This window comes from Eschscholzia californica, unplaced genomic scaffold, assembly GCF_041429995.1.
Source record: "Eschscholzia californica isolate CP2 unplaced genomic scaffold, dmEscCali1.0.p SCAF_15, whole genome shotgun sequence".
Classification (NCBI taxonomy): domain Eukaryota; kingdom Viridiplantae; phylum Streptophyta; class Magnoliopsida; order Ranunculales; family Papaveraceae; genus Eschscholzia; species Eschscholzia californica.
Window position 1 is genome coordinate 77,012 of NW_028238254.1, and position 14,140 is coordinate 91,151.

The following is a 14,140-nucleotide window of genomic DNA, read 5'->3' on the forward strand; positions in this document are numbered from 1 at the left end:
AGACGGAGAAGAGGGGAAGAAAATAACCTGCCAAAGGCGGGTTAGGACCGTCGGATTTGCCAAAAAAACGTTGTTTTCAGTGTCATCCGTCTATTTTTCAGAATTTTGTGTAACTCGAGTAATTTAAAACTGGAATAACTCGTCGTACGTATTATAAACCGATGACAGCGATTTGGAGACATAAAAATATGTCCGGAAATATTTATTACTAATTTCATTAGCATTTCCCAATCTACCCTTTACTTTTAATAAGAATAAAAAGTTTCAGTTATTTCCACACTACTTCCAACATATTATTTATTTGAATACTCCAAATTTAATATGGGTAATTTAGGAAAAATCTTTTAGTGAGAGAACAATAAATAAAAATGGTCAATAAGTTGGATCTGCTAAAAAGTCAAACATAATCGGACGGAGGGTGTAAATGTTTTTACGTCGTGTCACTATAGAGTGCTTGAAAAGGCACGAGCGGGGAGAAATAGGAGTCCACGACGAGAACAAGTAGTACCCATTGTAAAATACTAACGGATGCGATCATACCAGCACTAATCCACCGGATCCCATCAGAACTCCGAAGTTAAGCGTGCTAGGGCGAGAGTAGTACTAGGATGGGTGACCTCCTGGGAAGTCCTCGTGTTGCATCCCTTTTTCTACTTTTTTTTTTTTTTTTCTCGTTTCGTCGGAGAGACGGAGAAGAGGGGAAGAAAATAACCTGCCAAAGGCGGGTTAGGACCGTCGGATTTGCCAAAAAAACGTTGTTTTCAGTGTCATCCGTCTATTTTTCAGAATTTTGTGTAACTCGAGTAATTTAAAACTGGAATAACTCGTCGTACGTATTATAAACCGATGACAGCGATTTGGAGACATAAAAATATGTCCGGAAATATTTATTACTAATTTCATTAGCATTTCCCAATCTACCCTTTACTTTTAATAAGAATAAAAAGTTTCAGTTATTTCCACACTACTTCCAACATATTATTTATTTGAATACTCCAAATTTAATATGGGTAATTTAGGAAAAATCTTTTAGTGAGAGAACAATAAATAAAAATGGTCAATAAGTTGGATCTGCTAAAAAGTCAAACATAATCGGACGGAGGGTGTAAATGTTTTTACGTCGTGTCACTATAGAGTGCTTGAAAAGGCACGAGCGGGGAGAAATAGGAGTCCACGACGAGAACAAGTAGTACCCATTGTAAAATACTAACGGATGCGATCATACCAGCACTAATCCACCGGATCCCATCAGAACTCCGAAGTTAAGCGTGCTTGGGCGAGAGTAGTACTAGGATGGGTGACCTCCTGGGAAGTCCTCGTGTTGCATCCCTTTTTCTACTTTTTTTTTTTTTTTTCTCGTTTCGTCGGAGAGACGGAGAAGAGGGGAAGAAAATAACCTGCCAAAGGCGGGTTAGGACCGTCGGATTTGCCAAAAAAACGTTGTTTTCAGTGTCATCCGTCTATTTTTCAGAATTTTGTGTAACTCGAGTAATTTAAAACTGGAATAACTCGTCGTACGTATTATAAACCGATGACAGCGATTTGGAGACATAAAAATATGTCCGGAAATATTTATTACTAATTTCATTAGCATTTCCCAATCTACCCTTTACTTTTAATAAGAATAAAAAGTTTCAGTTATTTCCACACTACTTCCAACATATTATTTATTTGAATACTCCAAATTTAATATGGGTAATTTAGGAAAAATCTTTTAGTGAGAGAACAATAAATAAAAATGGTCAATAAGTTGGATCTGCTAAAAAGTCAAACATAATCGGACGGAGGGTGTAAATGTTTTTACGTCGTGTCACTATAGAGTGCTTGAAAAGGCACGAGCGGGGAGAAATAGGAGTCCACGACGAGAACAAGTAGTACCCATTGTAAAATACTAACGGATGCGATCATACCAGCACTAATCCACCGGATCCCATCAGAACTCCGAAGTTAAGCGTGCTTGGGCGAGAGTAGTACTAGGATGGGTGACCTCCTGGGAAGTCCTCGTGTTGCATCCCTTTTTCTACTTTTTTTTTTTTTTTTCTCGTTTCGTCGGAGAGACGGAGAAGAGGGGAAGAAAATAACCTGCCAAAGGCGGGTTAGGACCGTCGGATTTGCCAAAAAAACGTTGTTTTCAGTGTCATCCGTCTATTTTTCAGAATTTTGTGTAACTCGAGTAATTTAAAACTGGAATAACTCGTCGTACGTATTATAAACCGATGACAGCGATTTGGAGACATAAAAATATGTCCGGAAATATTTATTACTAATTTCATTAGCATTTCCCAATCTACCCTTTACTTTTAATAAGAATAAAAAGTTTCAGTTATTTCCACACTACTTCCAACATATTATTTATTTGAATACTCCAAATTTAATATGGGTAATTTAGGAAAAATCTTTTAGTGAGAGAACAATAAATAAAAATGGTCAATAAGTTGGATCTGCTAAAAAGTCAAACATAATCGGACGGAGGGTGTAAATGTTTTTACGTCGTGTCACTATAGAGTGCTTGAAAAGGCACGAGCGGGGAGAAATAGGAGTCCACGACGAGAACAAGTAGTACCCATTGTAAAATACTAACGGATGCGATCATACCAGCACTAATCCACCGGATCCCATCAGAACTCCGAAGTTAAGCGTGCTTGGGCGAGAGTAGTACTAGGATGGGTGACCTCCTGGGAAGTCCTCGTGTTGCATCCCTTTTTCTACTTTTTTTTTTTTTTTTCTCGTTTCGTCGGAGAGACGGAGAAGAGGGGAAGAAAATAACCTGCCAAAGGCGGGTTAGGACCGTCGGATTTGCCAAAAAAACGTTGTTTTCAGTGTCATCCGTCTATTTTTCAGAATTTTGTGTAACTCGAGTAATTTAAAACTGGAATAACTCGTCGTACGTATTATAAACCGATGACAGCGATTTGGAGACATAAAAATATGTCCGGAAATATTTATTACTAATTTCATTAGCATTTCCCAATCTACCCTTTACTTTTAATAAGAATAAAAAGTTTCAGTTATTTCCACACTACTTCCAACATATTATTTATTTGAATACTCCAAATTTAATATGGGTAATTTAGGAAAAATCTTTTAGTGAGAGAACAATAAATAAAAATGGTCAATAAGTTGGATCTGCTAAAAAGTCAAACATAATCGGACGGAGGGTGTAAATGTTTTTACGTCGTGTCACTATAGAGTGCTTGAAAAGGCACGAGCGGGGAGAAATAGGAGTCCACGACGAGAACAAGTAGTACCCATTGTAAAATACTAACGGATGCGATCATACCAGCACTAATCCACCGGATCCCATCAGAACTCCGAAGTTAAGCGTGCTTGGGCGAGAGTAGTACTAGGATGGGTGACCTCCTGGGAAGTCCTCGTGTTGCATCCCTTTTTCTACTTTTTTTTTTTTTTTTCTCGTTTCGTCGGAGAGACGGAGAAGAGGGGAAGAAAATAACCTGCCAAAGGCGGGTTAGGACCGTCGGATTTGCCAAAAAAACGTTGTTTTCAGTGTCATCCGTCTATTTTTCAGAATTTTGTGTAACTCGAGTAATTTAAAACTGGAATAACTCGTCGTACGTATTATAAACCGATGACAGCGATTTGGAGACATAAAAATATGTCCGGAAATATTTATTACTAATTTCATTAGCATTTCCCAATCTACCCTTTACTTTTAATAAGAATAAAAAGTTTCAGTTATTTCCACGCTACTTCCAACATATTATTTATTTGAATACTCCAAATTTAATATGGGTAATTTAGGAAAAATCTTTTAGTGAGAGAACAATAAATAAAAATGGTCAATAAGTTGGATCTGCTAAAAAGTCAAACATAATCGGACGGAGGGTGTAAATGTTTTTACGTCGTGTCACTATAGAGTGCTTGAAAAGGCACGAGCGGGGAGAAATAGGAGTCCACGACGAGAACAAGTAGTACCCATTGTAAAATACTAACGGATGCGATCATACCAGCACTAATCCACCGGATCCCATCAGAACTCCGAAGTTAAGCGTGCTTGGGCGAGAGTAGTACTAGGATGGGTGACCTCCTGGGAAGTCCTCGTGTTGCATCCCTTTTTCTACTTTTTTTTTTTTTTTTCTCGTTTCGTCGGAGAGACGGAGAAGAGGGGAAGAAAATAACCTGCCAAAGGCGGGTTAGGACCGTCGGATTTGCCAAAAAAACGTTGTTTTCAGTGTCATCCGTCTATTTTTCAGAATTTTGTGTAACTCGAGTAATTTAAAACTGGAATAACTCGTCGTACGTATTATAAACCGATGACAGCGATTTGGAGACATAAAAATATGTCCGGAAATATTTATTACTAATTTCATTAGCATTTCCCAATCTACCCTTTACTTTTAATAAGAATAAAAAGTTTCAGTTATTTCCACACTACTTCCAACATATTATTTATTTGAATACTCCAAATTTAATATGGGTAATTTAGGAAAAATCTTTTAGTGAGAGAACAATAAATAAAAATGGTCAATAAGTTGGATCTGCTAAAAAGTCAAACATAATCGGACGGAGGGTGTAAATGTTTTTACGTCGTGTCACTATAGAGTGCTTGAAAAGGCACGAGCGGGGAGAAATAGGAGTCCACGACGAGAACAAGTAGTACCCATTGTAAAATACTAACGGATGCGATCATACCAGCACTAATCCACCGGATCCCATCAGAACTCCGAAGTTAAGCGTGCTTGGGCGAGAGTAGTACTAGGATGGGTGACCTCCTGGGAAGTCCTCGTGTTGCATCCCTTTTTCTACTTTTTTTTTTTTTTTTCTCGTTTCGTCGGAGAGACGGAGAAGAGGGGAAGAAAATAACCTGCCAAAGGCGGGTTAGGACCGTCGGATTTGCCAAAAAAACGTTGTTTTCAGTGTCATCCGTCTATTTTTCAGAATTTTGTGTAACTCGAGTAATTTAAAACTGGAATAACTCGTCGTACGTATTATAAACCGATGACAGCGATTTGGAGACATAAAAATATGTCCGGAAATATTTATTACTAATTTCATTAGCATTTCCCAATCTACCCTTTACTTTTAATAAGAATAAAAAGTTTCAGTTATTTCCACACTACTTCCAACATATTATTTATTTGAATACTCCAAATTTAATATGGGTAATTTAGGAAAAATCTTTTAGTGAGAGAACAATAAATAAAAATGGTCAATAAGTTGGATCTGCTAAAAAGTCAAACATAATCGGACGGAGGGTGTAAATGTTTTTACGTCGTGTCACTATAGAGTGCTTGAAAAGGCACGAGCGGGGAGAAATAGGAGTCCACGACGAGAACAAGTAGTACCCATTGTAAAATACTAACGGATGCGATCATACCAGCACTAATCCACCGGATCCCATCAGAACTCCGAAGTTAAGCGTGCTTGGGCGAGAGTAGTACTAGGATGGGTGACCTCCTGGGAAGTCCTCGTGTTGCATCCCTTTTTCTACTTTTTTTTTTTTTTTTCTCGTTTCGTCGGAGAGACGGAGAAGAGGGGAAGAAAATAACCTGCCAAAGGCGGGTTAGGACCGTCGGATTTGCCAAAAAAACGTTGTTTTCAGTGTCATCCGTCTATTTTTCAGAATTTTGTGTAACTCGAGTAATTTAAAACTGGAATAACTCGTCGTACGTATTATAAACCGATGACAGCGATTTGGAGACATAAAAATATGTCCGGAAATATTTATTACTAATTTCATTAGCATTTCCCAATCTACCCTTTACTTTTAATAAGAATAAAAAGTTTCAGTTATTTCCCCACTACTTCCAACATATTATTTATTTGAATACTCCAAATTTAATATGGGTAATTTAGGAAAAATCTTTTAGTGAGAGAACAATAAATAAAAATGGTCAATAAGTTGGATCTGCTAAAAAGTCAAACATAATCGGACGGAGGGTGTAAATGTTTTTACGTCGTGTCACTATAGAGTGCTTGAAAAGGCACGAGCGGGGAGAAATAGGAGTCCACGACGAGAACAAGTAGTACCCATTGTAAAATACTAACGGATGCGATCATACCAGCACTAATCCACCGGATCCCATCAGAACTCCGAAGTTAAGCGTGCTTGGGCGAGAGTAGTACTAGGATGGGTGACCTCCTGGGAAGTCCTCGTGTTGCATCCCTTTTTCTACTTTTTTTTTTTTTCTCGTTTCGTCGGAGAGACGGAGAAGAGGGGAAGAAAATAACCTGCCAAAGGCGGGTTAGGACCGTCGGATTTGCCAAAAAAACGTTGTTTTCAGTGTCATCCGTCTATTTTTCAGAATTTTGTGTAACTCGAGTAATTTAAAACTGGAATAACTCGTCGTACGTATTATAAACCGATGACAGCGATTTGGAGACATAAAAATATGTCCGGAAATATTTATTACTAATTTCATTAGCATTTCCCAATCTACCCTTTACTTTTAATAAGAATAAAAAGTTTCAGTTATTTCCCCACTACTTCCAACATATTATTTATTTGAATACTCCAAATTTAATATGGGTAATTTAGGAAAAATCTTTTAGTGAGAGAACAATAAATAAAAATGGTCAATAAGTTGGATCTGCTAAAAAGTCAAACATAATCGGACGGAGGGTGTAAATGTTTTTACGTCGTGTCACTATAGAGTGCTTGAAAAGGCACAAGCGGGGAGAAATAGGAGTCCACGACGAGAACAAGTAGTACCCATTGTAAAATACTAACGGATGCGATCATACCAGCACTAATCCACCGGATCCCATCAGAACTCCGAAGTTAAGCGTGCTTGGGCGAGAGTAGTACTAGGATGGGTGACCTCCTGGGAAGTCCTCGTGTTGCATCCCTTTTTCTACTTTTTTTTTTTTTTTTCTCGTTTCGTCGGAGAGACGGAGAAGAGGGGAAGAAAATAACCTGCCAAAGGCGGGTTAGGACCGTCGGATTTGCCAAAAAAACGTTGTTTTCAGTGTCATCCGTCTATTTTTCAGAATTTTGTGTAACTCGAGTAATTTAAAACTGGAATAACTCGTCGTACGTATTATAAACCGATGACAGCGATTTGGAGACATAAAAATATGTCCGGAAATATTTATTACTAATTTCATTAGCATTTCCCAATCTACCCTTTACTTTTAATAAGAATAAAAAGTTTCAGTTATTTCCACACTACTTCCAACATATTATTTATTTGAATACTCCAAATTTAATATGGGTAATTTAGGAAAAATCTTTTAGTGAGAGAACAATAAATAAAAATGGTCAATAAGTTGGATCTGCTAAAAAGTCAAACATAATCGGACGGAGGGTGTAAATGTTTTTACGTCGTGTCACTATAGAGTGCTTGAAAAGGCACGAGCGGGGAGAAATAGGAGTCCACGACGAGAACAAGTAGTACCCATTGTAAAATACTAACGGATGCGATCATACCAGCACTAATCCACCGGATCCCATCAGAACTCCGAAGTTAAGCGTGCTTGGGCGAGAGTAGTACTAGGATGGGTGACCTCCTGGGAAGTCCTCGTGTTGCATCCCTTTTTCTACTTTTTTTTTTTTTTTTCTCGTTTCGTCGGAGAGACGGAGAAGAGGGGAAGAAAATAACCTGCCAAAGGCGGGTTAGGACCGTCGGATTTGCCAAAAAAACGTTGTTTTCAGTGTCATCCGTCTATTTTTCAGAATTTTGTGTAACTCGAGTAATTTAAAACTGGAATAACTCGTCGTACGTATTATAAACCGATGACAGCGATTTGGAGACATAAAAATATGTCCGGAAATATTTATTACTAATTTCATTAGCATTTCCCAATCTACCCTTTACTTTTAATAAGAATAAAAAGTTTCAGTTATTTCCACACTACTTCCAACATATTATTTATTTGAATACTCCAAATTTAATATGGGTAATTTAGGAAAAATCTTTTAGTGAGAGAACAATAAATAAAAATGGTCAATAAGTTGGATCTGCTAAAAAGTCAAACATAATCGGACGGAGGGTGTAAATGTTTTTACGTCGTGTCACTATAGAGTGCTTGAAAAGGCACGAGCGGGGAGAAATAGGAGTCCACGACGAGAACAAGTAGTACCCATTGTAAAATACTAACGGATGCGATCATACCAGCACTAATCCACCGGATCCCATCAGAACTCCGAAGTTAAGCGTGCTTGGGCGAGAGTAGTACTAGGATGGGTGACCTCCTGGGAAGTCCTCGTGTTGCATCCCTTTTTCTACTTTTTTTTTTTTTTTTTCTCGTTTCGTCGGAGAGACGGAGAAGAGGGGAAGAAAATAACCTGCCAAAGGCGGGTTAGGACCGTCGGATTTGCCAAAAAAACGTTGTTTTCAGTGTCATCCGTCTATTTTTCAGAATTTTGTGTAACTCGAGTAATTTAAAACTGGAATAACTCGTCGTACGTATTATAAACCGATGACAGCGATTTGGAGACATAAAAATATGTCCGGAAATATTTATTACTAATTTCATTAGCATTTCCCAATCTACCCTTTACTTTTAATAAGAATAAAAAGTTTCAGTTATTTCCACACTACTTCCAACATATTATTTATTTGAATACTCCAAATTTAATATGGGTAATTTAGGAAAAATCTTTTAGTGAGAGAACAATAAATAAAAATGGTCAATAAGTTGGATCTGCTAAAAAGTCAAACATAATCGGACGGAGGGTGTAAATGTTTTTACGTCGTGTCACTATAGAGTGCTTGAAAAGGCACGAGCGGGGAGAAATAGGAGTCCACGACGAGAACAAGTAGTACCCATTGTAAAATACTAACGGATGCGATCATACCAGCACTAATCCACCGGATCCCATCAGAACTCCGAAGTTAAGCGTGCTTGGGCGAGAGTAGTACTAGGATGGGTGACCTCCTGGGAAGTCCTCGTGTTGCATCCCTTTTTCTACTTTTTTTTTTTTTTTTCTCGTTTCGTCGGAGAGACGGAGAAGAGGGGAAGAAAATAACCTGCCAAAGGCGGGTTAGGACCGTCGGATTTGCCAAAAAAACGTTGTTTTCAGTGTCATCCGTCTATTTTTCAGAATTTTGTGTAACTCGAGTAATTTAAAACTGGAATAACTCGTCGTACGTATTATAAACCGATGACAGCGATTTGGAGACATAAAAATATGTCCGGAAATATTTATTACTAATTTCATTAGCATTTCCCAATCTACCCTTTACTTTTAATAAGAATAAAAAGTTTCAGTTATTTCCCCACTACTTCCAACATATTATTTATTTGAATACTCCAAATTTAATATGGGTAATTTAGGAAAAATCTTTTAGTGAGAGAACAATAAATAAAAATGGTCAATAAGTTGGATCTGCTAAAAAGTCAAACATAATCGGACGGAGGGTGTAAATGTTTTTACGTCGTGTCACTATAGAGTGCTTGAAAAGGCACGAGCGGGGAGAAATAGGAGTCCACGACGAGAACAAGTAGTACCCATTGTAAAATACTAACGGATGCGATCATACCAGCACTAATCCACCGGATCCCATCAGAACTCCGAAGTTAAGCGTGCTTGGGCGAGAGTAGTACTAGGATGGGTGACCTCCTGGGAAGTCCTCGTGTTGCATCCCTTTTTCTACTTTTTTTTTTTTTCTCGTTTCGTCGGAGAGACGGAGAAGAGGGGAAGAAAATAACCTGCCAAAGGCGGGTTAGGACCGTCGGATTTGCCAAAAAAACGTTGTTTTCAGTGTCATCCGTCTATTTTTCAGAATTTTGTGTAACTCGAGTAATTTAAAACTGGAATAACTCGTCGTACGTATTATAAACCGATGACAGCGATTTGGAGACATAAAAATATGTCCGGAAATATTTATTACTAATTTCATTAGCATTTCCCAATCTACCCTTTACTTTTAATAAGAATAAAAAGTTTCAGTTATTTCCCCACTACTTCCAACATATTATTTATTTGAATACTCCAAATTTAATATGGGTAATTTAGGAAAAATCTTTTAGTGAGAGAACAATAAATAAAAATGGTCAATAAGTTGGATCTGCTAAAAAGTCAAACATAATCGGACGGAGGGTGTAAATGTTTTTACGTCGTGTCACTATAGAGTGCTTGAAAAGGCACGAGCGGGGAGAAATAGGAGTCCACGACGAGAACAAGTAGTACCCATTGTAAAATACTAACGGATGCGATCATACCAGCACTAATCCACCGGATCCCATCAGAACTCCGAAGTTAAGCGTGCTTGGGCGAGAGTAGTACTAGGATGGGTGACCTCCTGGGAAGTCCTCGTGTTGCATCCCTTTTTCTACTTTTTTTTTTTTTCTCGTTTCGTCGGAGAGACGGAGAAGAGGGGAAGAAAATAACCTGCCAAAGGCGGGTTAGGACCGTCGGATTTGCCAAAAAAACGTTGTTTTCAGTGTCATCCGTCTATTTTTCAGAATTTTGTGTAACTCGAGTAATTTAAAACTGGAATAACTCGTCGTACGTATTATAAACCGATGACAGCGATTTGGAGACATAAAAATATGTCCGGAAATATTTATTACTAATTTCATTAGCATTTCCCAATCTACCCTTTACTTTTAATAAGAATAAAAAGTTTCAGTTATTTCCCCACTACTTCCAACATATTATTTATTTGAATACTCCAAATTTAATATGGGTAATTTAGGAAAAATCTTTTAGTGAGAGAACAATAAATAAAAATGGTCAATAAGTTGGATCTGCTAAAAAGTCAAACATAATCGGACGGAGGGTGTAAATGTTTTTACGTCGTGTCACTATAGAGTGCTTGAAAAGGCACGAGCGGGGAGAAATAGGAGTCCACGACGAGAACAAGTAGTACCCATTGTAAAATACTAACGGATGCGATCATACCAGCACTAATCCACCGGATCCCATCAGAACTCCGAAGTTAAGCGTGCTTGGGCGAGAGTAGTACTAGGATGGGTGACCTCCTGGGAAGTCCTCGTGTTGCATCCCTTTTTCTACTTTTTTTTTTTTTCTCGTTTCGTCGGAGAGACGGAGAAGAGGGGAAGAAAATAACCTGCCAAAGGCGGGTTAGGACCGTCGGATTTGCCAAAAAAACGTTGTTTTCAGTGTCATCCGTCTATTTTTCAGAATTTTGTGTAACTCGAGTAATTTAAAACTGGAATAACTCGTCGTACGTATTATAAACCGATGACAGCGATTTGGAGACATAAAAATATGTCCGGAAATATTTATTACTAATTTCATTAGCATTTCCCAATCTACCCTTTACTTTTAATAAGAATAAAAAGTTTCAGTTATTTCCCCACTACTTCCAACATATTATTTATTTGAATACTCCAAATTTAATATGGGTAATTTAGGAAAAATCTTTTAGTGAGAGAACAATAAATAAAAATGGTCAATAAGTTGGATCTGCTAAAAAGTCAAACATAATCGGACGGAGGGTGTAAATGTTTTTACGTCGTGTCACTATAGAGTGCTTGAAAAGGCACGAGCGGGGAGAAATAGGAGTCCACGACGAGAACAAGTAGTACCCATTGTAAAATACTAACGGATGCGATCATACCAGCACTAATCCACCGGATCCCATCAGAACTCCGAAGTTAAGCGTGCTTGGGCGAGAGTAGTACTAGGATGGGTGACCTCCTGGGAAGTCCTCGTGTTGCATCCCTTTTTCTACTTTTTTTTTTTTTCTCGTTTCGTCGGAGAGACGGAGAAGAGGGGAAGAAAATAACCTGCCAAAGGCGGGTTAGGACCGTCGGATTTGCCAAAAAAACGTTGTTTTCAGTGTCATCCGTCTATTTTTCAGAATTTTGTGTAACTCGAGTAATTTAAAACTGGAATAACTCGTCGTACGTATTATAAACCGATGACAGCGATTTGGAGACATAAAAATATGTCCGGAAATATTTATTACTAATTTCATTAGCATTTCCCAATCTACCCTTTACTTTTAATAAGAATAAAAAGTTTCAGTTATTTCCCCACTACTTCCAACATATTATTTATTTGAATACTCCAAATTTAATATGGGTAATTTAGGAAAAATCTTTTAGTGAGAGAACAATAAATAAAAATGGTCAATAAGTTGGATCTGCTAAAAAGTCAAACATAATCGGACGGAGGGTGTAAATGTTTTTACGTCGTGTCACTATAGAGTGCTTGAAAAGGCACGAGCGGGGAGAAATAGGAGTCCACGACGAGAACAAGTAGTACCCATTGTAAAATACTAACGGATGCGATCATACCAGCACTAATCCACCGGATCCCATCAGAACTCCGAAGTTAAGCGTGCTTGGGCGAGAGTAGTACTAGGATGGGTGACCTCCTGGGAAGTCCTCGTGTTGCATCCCTTTTTCTACTTTTTTTTTTTTTCTCGTTTCGTCGGAGAGACGGAGAAGAGGGGAAGAAAATAACCTGCCAAAGGCGGGTTAGGACCGTCGGATTTGCCAAAAAAACGTTGTTTTCAGTGTCATCCGTCTATTTTTCAGAATTTTGTGTAACTCGAGTAATTTAAAACTGGAATAACTCGTCGTACGTATTATAAACCGATGACAGCGATTTGGAGACATAAAAATATGTCCGGAAATATTTATTACTAATTTCATTAGCATTTCCCAATCTACCCTTTACTTTTAATAAGAATAAAAAGTTTCAGTTATTTCCCCACTACTTCCAACATATTATTTATTTGAATACTCCAAATTTAATATGGGTAATTTAGGAAAAATCTTTTAGTGAGAGAACAATAAATAAAAATGGTCAATAAGTTGGATCTGCTAAAAAGTCAAACATAATCGGACGGAGGGTGTAAATGTTTTTACGTCGTGTCACTATAGAGTGCTTGAAAAGGCACGAGCGGGGAGAAATAGGAGTCCACGACGAGAACAAGTAGTACCCATTGTAAAATACTAACGGATGCGATCATACCAGCACTAATCCACCGGATCCCATCAGAACTCCGAAGTTAAGCGTGCTTGGGCGAGAGTAGTACTAGGATGGGTGACCTCCTGGGAAGTCCTCGTGTTGCATCCCTTTTTCTACTTTTTTTTTTTTTCTCGTTTCGTCGGAGAGACGGAGAAGAGGGGAAGAAAATAACCTGCCAAAGGCGGGTTAGGACCGTCGGATTTGCCAAAAAAACGTTGTTTTCAGTGTCATCCGTCTATTTTTCAGAATTTTGTGTAACTCGAGTAATTTAAAACTGGAATAACTCGTCGTACGTATTATAAACCGATGACAGCGATTTGGAGACATAAAAATATGTCCGGAAATATTTATTACTAATTTCATTAGCATTTCCCAATCTACCCTTTACTTTTAATAAGAATAAAAAGTTTCAGTTATTTCCCCACTACTTCCAACATATTATTTATTTGAATACTCCAAATTTAATATGGGTAATTTAGGAAAAATCTTTTAGTGAGAGAACAATAAATAAAAATGGTCAATAAGTTGGATCTGCTAAAAAGTCAAACATAATCGGACGGAGGGTGTAAATGTTTTTACGTCGTGTCACTATAGAGTGCTTGAAAAGGCACGAGCGGGGAGAAATAGGAGTCCACGACGAGAACAAGTAGTACCCATTGTAAAATACTAACGGATGCGATCATACCAGCACTAATCCACCGGATCCCATCAGAACTCCGAAGTTAAGCGTGCTTGGGCGAGAGTAGTACTAGGATGGGTGACCTCCTGGGAAGTCCTCGTGTTGCATCCCTTTTTCTACTTTTTTTTTTTTTCTCGTTTCGTCGGAGAGACGGAGAAGAGGGGAAGAAAATAACCTGCCAAAGGCGGGTTAGGACCGTCGGATTTGCCAAAAAAACGTTGTTTTCAGTGTCATCCGTCTATTTTTCAGAATTTTGTGTAACTCGAGTAATTTAAAACTGGAATAACTCGTCGTACGTATTATAAACCGATGACAGCGATTTGGAGACATAAAAATATGTCCGGAAATATTTATTACTAATTTCATTAGCATTTCCCAATCTACCCTTTACTTTTAATAAGAATAAAAAGTTTCAGTTATTTCCCCACTACTTCCAACATATTATTTATTTGAATACTCCAAATTTAATATGGGTAATTTAGGAAAAATCTTTTAGTGAGAGAACAATAAATAAAAATGGTCAATAAGTTGGATCTGCTAAAAAGTCAAACATAATCGGACGGAGGGTGTAAATGTTTTTACGTCGTGTCACTATAGAGTGCTTGAAAAGG

At 37.9% G+C, this 14,140-nt stretch overlaps 20 non-coding genes across 20 annotated transcripts; all 20 read left to right on the forward strand.

Moving 5' to 3' along the window:
• Positions 1–526: 526 nt before the first annotated feature.
• Positions 527–645, forward strand: LOC147561567 (5S ribosomal RNA). Its single transcript, XR_015232624.1, has one exon. It is a non-coding gene; the product is annotated as a 5S ribosomal RNA (ribosomal RNA).
• A 566-nt stretch (positions 646–1,211) lies between these two features.
• On the forward strand, positions 1,212–1,330 carry LOC147561568 (5S ribosomal RNA). Its single transcript, XR_015232577.1, has one exon. It is a non-coding gene; the product is annotated as a 5S ribosomal RNA (ribosomal RNA).
• Positions 1,331–1,896: 566 nt separating this feature from the next.
• Positions 1,897–2,015, forward strand: LOC147561569 (5S ribosomal RNA). The gene has a single exon (XR_015232578.1). It is a non-coding gene; the product is annotated as a 5S ribosomal RNA (ribosomal RNA).
• Positions 2,016–2,581: 566 nt separating this feature from the next.
• Positions 2,582–2,700, forward strand: LOC147561570 (5S ribosomal RNA). The gene has a single exon (XR_015232579.1). It is a non-coding gene; the product is annotated as a 5S ribosomal RNA (ribosomal RNA).
• Positions 2,701–3,266: 566 nt separating this feature from the next.
• Positions 3,267–3,385, forward strand: LOC147561571 (5S ribosomal RNA). Its single transcript, XR_015232580.1, has one exon. It is a non-coding gene; the product is annotated as a 5S ribosomal RNA (ribosomal RNA).
• A 566-nt stretch (positions 3,386–3,951) lies between these two features.
• LOC147561572 (5S ribosomal RNA) lies at positions 3,952–4,070 on the forward strand. The gene has a single exon (XR_015232581.1). It is a non-coding gene; the product is annotated as a 5S ribosomal RNA (ribosomal RNA).
• Positions 4,071–4,636: 566 nt separating this feature from the next.
• Positions 4,637–4,755, forward strand: LOC147561573 (5S ribosomal RNA). Its single transcript, XR_015232582.1, has one exon. It is a non-coding gene; the product is annotated as a 5S ribosomal RNA (ribosomal RNA).
• Positions 4,756–5,321: 566 nt separating this feature from the next.
• LOC147561574 (5S ribosomal RNA) lies at positions 5,322–5,440 on the forward strand. The gene has a single exon (XR_015232583.1). It is a non-coding gene; the product is annotated as a 5S ribosomal RNA (ribosomal RNA).
• A 566-nt stretch (positions 5,441–6,006) lies between these two features.
• On the forward strand, positions 6,007–6,125 carry LOC147561575 (5S ribosomal RNA). Its single transcript, XR_015232584.1, has one exon. It is a non-coding gene; the product is annotated as a 5S ribosomal RNA (ribosomal RNA).
• A 563-nt stretch (positions 6,126–6,688) lies between these two features.
• On the forward strand, positions 6,689–6,807 carry LOC147561576 (5S ribosomal RNA). Its single transcript, XR_015232586.1, has one exon. It is a non-coding gene; the product is annotated as a 5S ribosomal RNA (ribosomal RNA).
• A 566-nt stretch (positions 6,808–7,373) lies between these two features.
• On the forward strand, positions 7,374–7,492 carry LOC147561577 (5S ribosomal RNA). The gene has a single exon (XR_015232587.1). It is a non-coding gene; the product is annotated as a 5S ribosomal RNA (ribosomal RNA).
• A 566-nt stretch (positions 7,493–8,058) lies between these two features.
• Positions 8,059–8,177, forward strand: LOC147561578 (5S ribosomal RNA). The gene has a single exon (XR_015232588.1). It is a non-coding gene; the product is annotated as a 5S ribosomal RNA (ribosomal RNA).
• Positions 8,178–8,744: 567 nt separating this feature from the next.
• On the forward strand, positions 8,745–8,863 carry LOC147561579 (5S ribosomal RNA). The gene has a single exon (XR_015232589.1). It is a non-coding gene; the product is annotated as a 5S ribosomal RNA (ribosomal RNA).
• A 566-nt stretch (positions 8,864–9,429) lies between these two features.
• On the forward strand, positions 9,430–9,548 carry LOC147561580 (5S ribosomal RNA). The gene has a single exon (XR_015232590.1). It is a non-coding gene; the product is annotated as a 5S ribosomal RNA (ribosomal RNA).
• Positions 9,549–10,111: 563 nt separating this feature from the next.
• On the forward strand, positions 10,112–10,230 carry LOC147561581 (5S ribosomal RNA). The gene has a single exon (XR_015232591.1). It is a non-coding gene; the product is annotated as a 5S ribosomal RNA (ribosomal RNA).
• Positions 10,231–10,793: 563 nt separating this feature from the next.
• LOC147561582 (5S ribosomal RNA) lies at positions 10,794–10,912 on the forward strand. Its single transcript, XR_015232592.1, has one exon. It is a non-coding gene; the product is annotated as a 5S ribosomal RNA (ribosomal RNA).
• A 563-nt stretch (positions 10,913–11,475) lies between these two features.
• On the forward strand, positions 11,476–11,594 carry LOC147561583 (5S ribosomal RNA). The gene has a single exon (XR_015232593.1). It is a non-coding gene; the product is annotated as a 5S ribosomal RNA (ribosomal RNA).
• Positions 11,595–12,157: 563 nt separating this feature from the next.
• LOC147561584 (5S ribosomal RNA) lies at positions 12,158–12,276 on the forward strand. The gene has a single exon (XR_015232594.1). It is a non-coding gene; the product is annotated as a 5S ribosomal RNA (ribosomal RNA).
• Positions 12,277–12,839: 563 nt separating this feature from the next.
• LOC147561585 (5S ribosomal RNA) lies at positions 12,840–12,958 on the forward strand. The gene has a single exon (XR_015232595.1). It is a non-coding gene; the product is annotated as a 5S ribosomal RNA (ribosomal RNA).
• Positions 12,959–13,521: 563 nt separating this feature from the next.
• On the forward strand, positions 13,522–13,640 carry LOC147561586 (5S ribosomal RNA). Its single transcript, XR_015232597.1, has one exon. It is a non-coding gene; the product is annotated as a 5S ribosomal RNA (ribosomal RNA).
• The last annotated feature ends 500 nt before the right edge of the window (positions 13,641–14,140 follow it).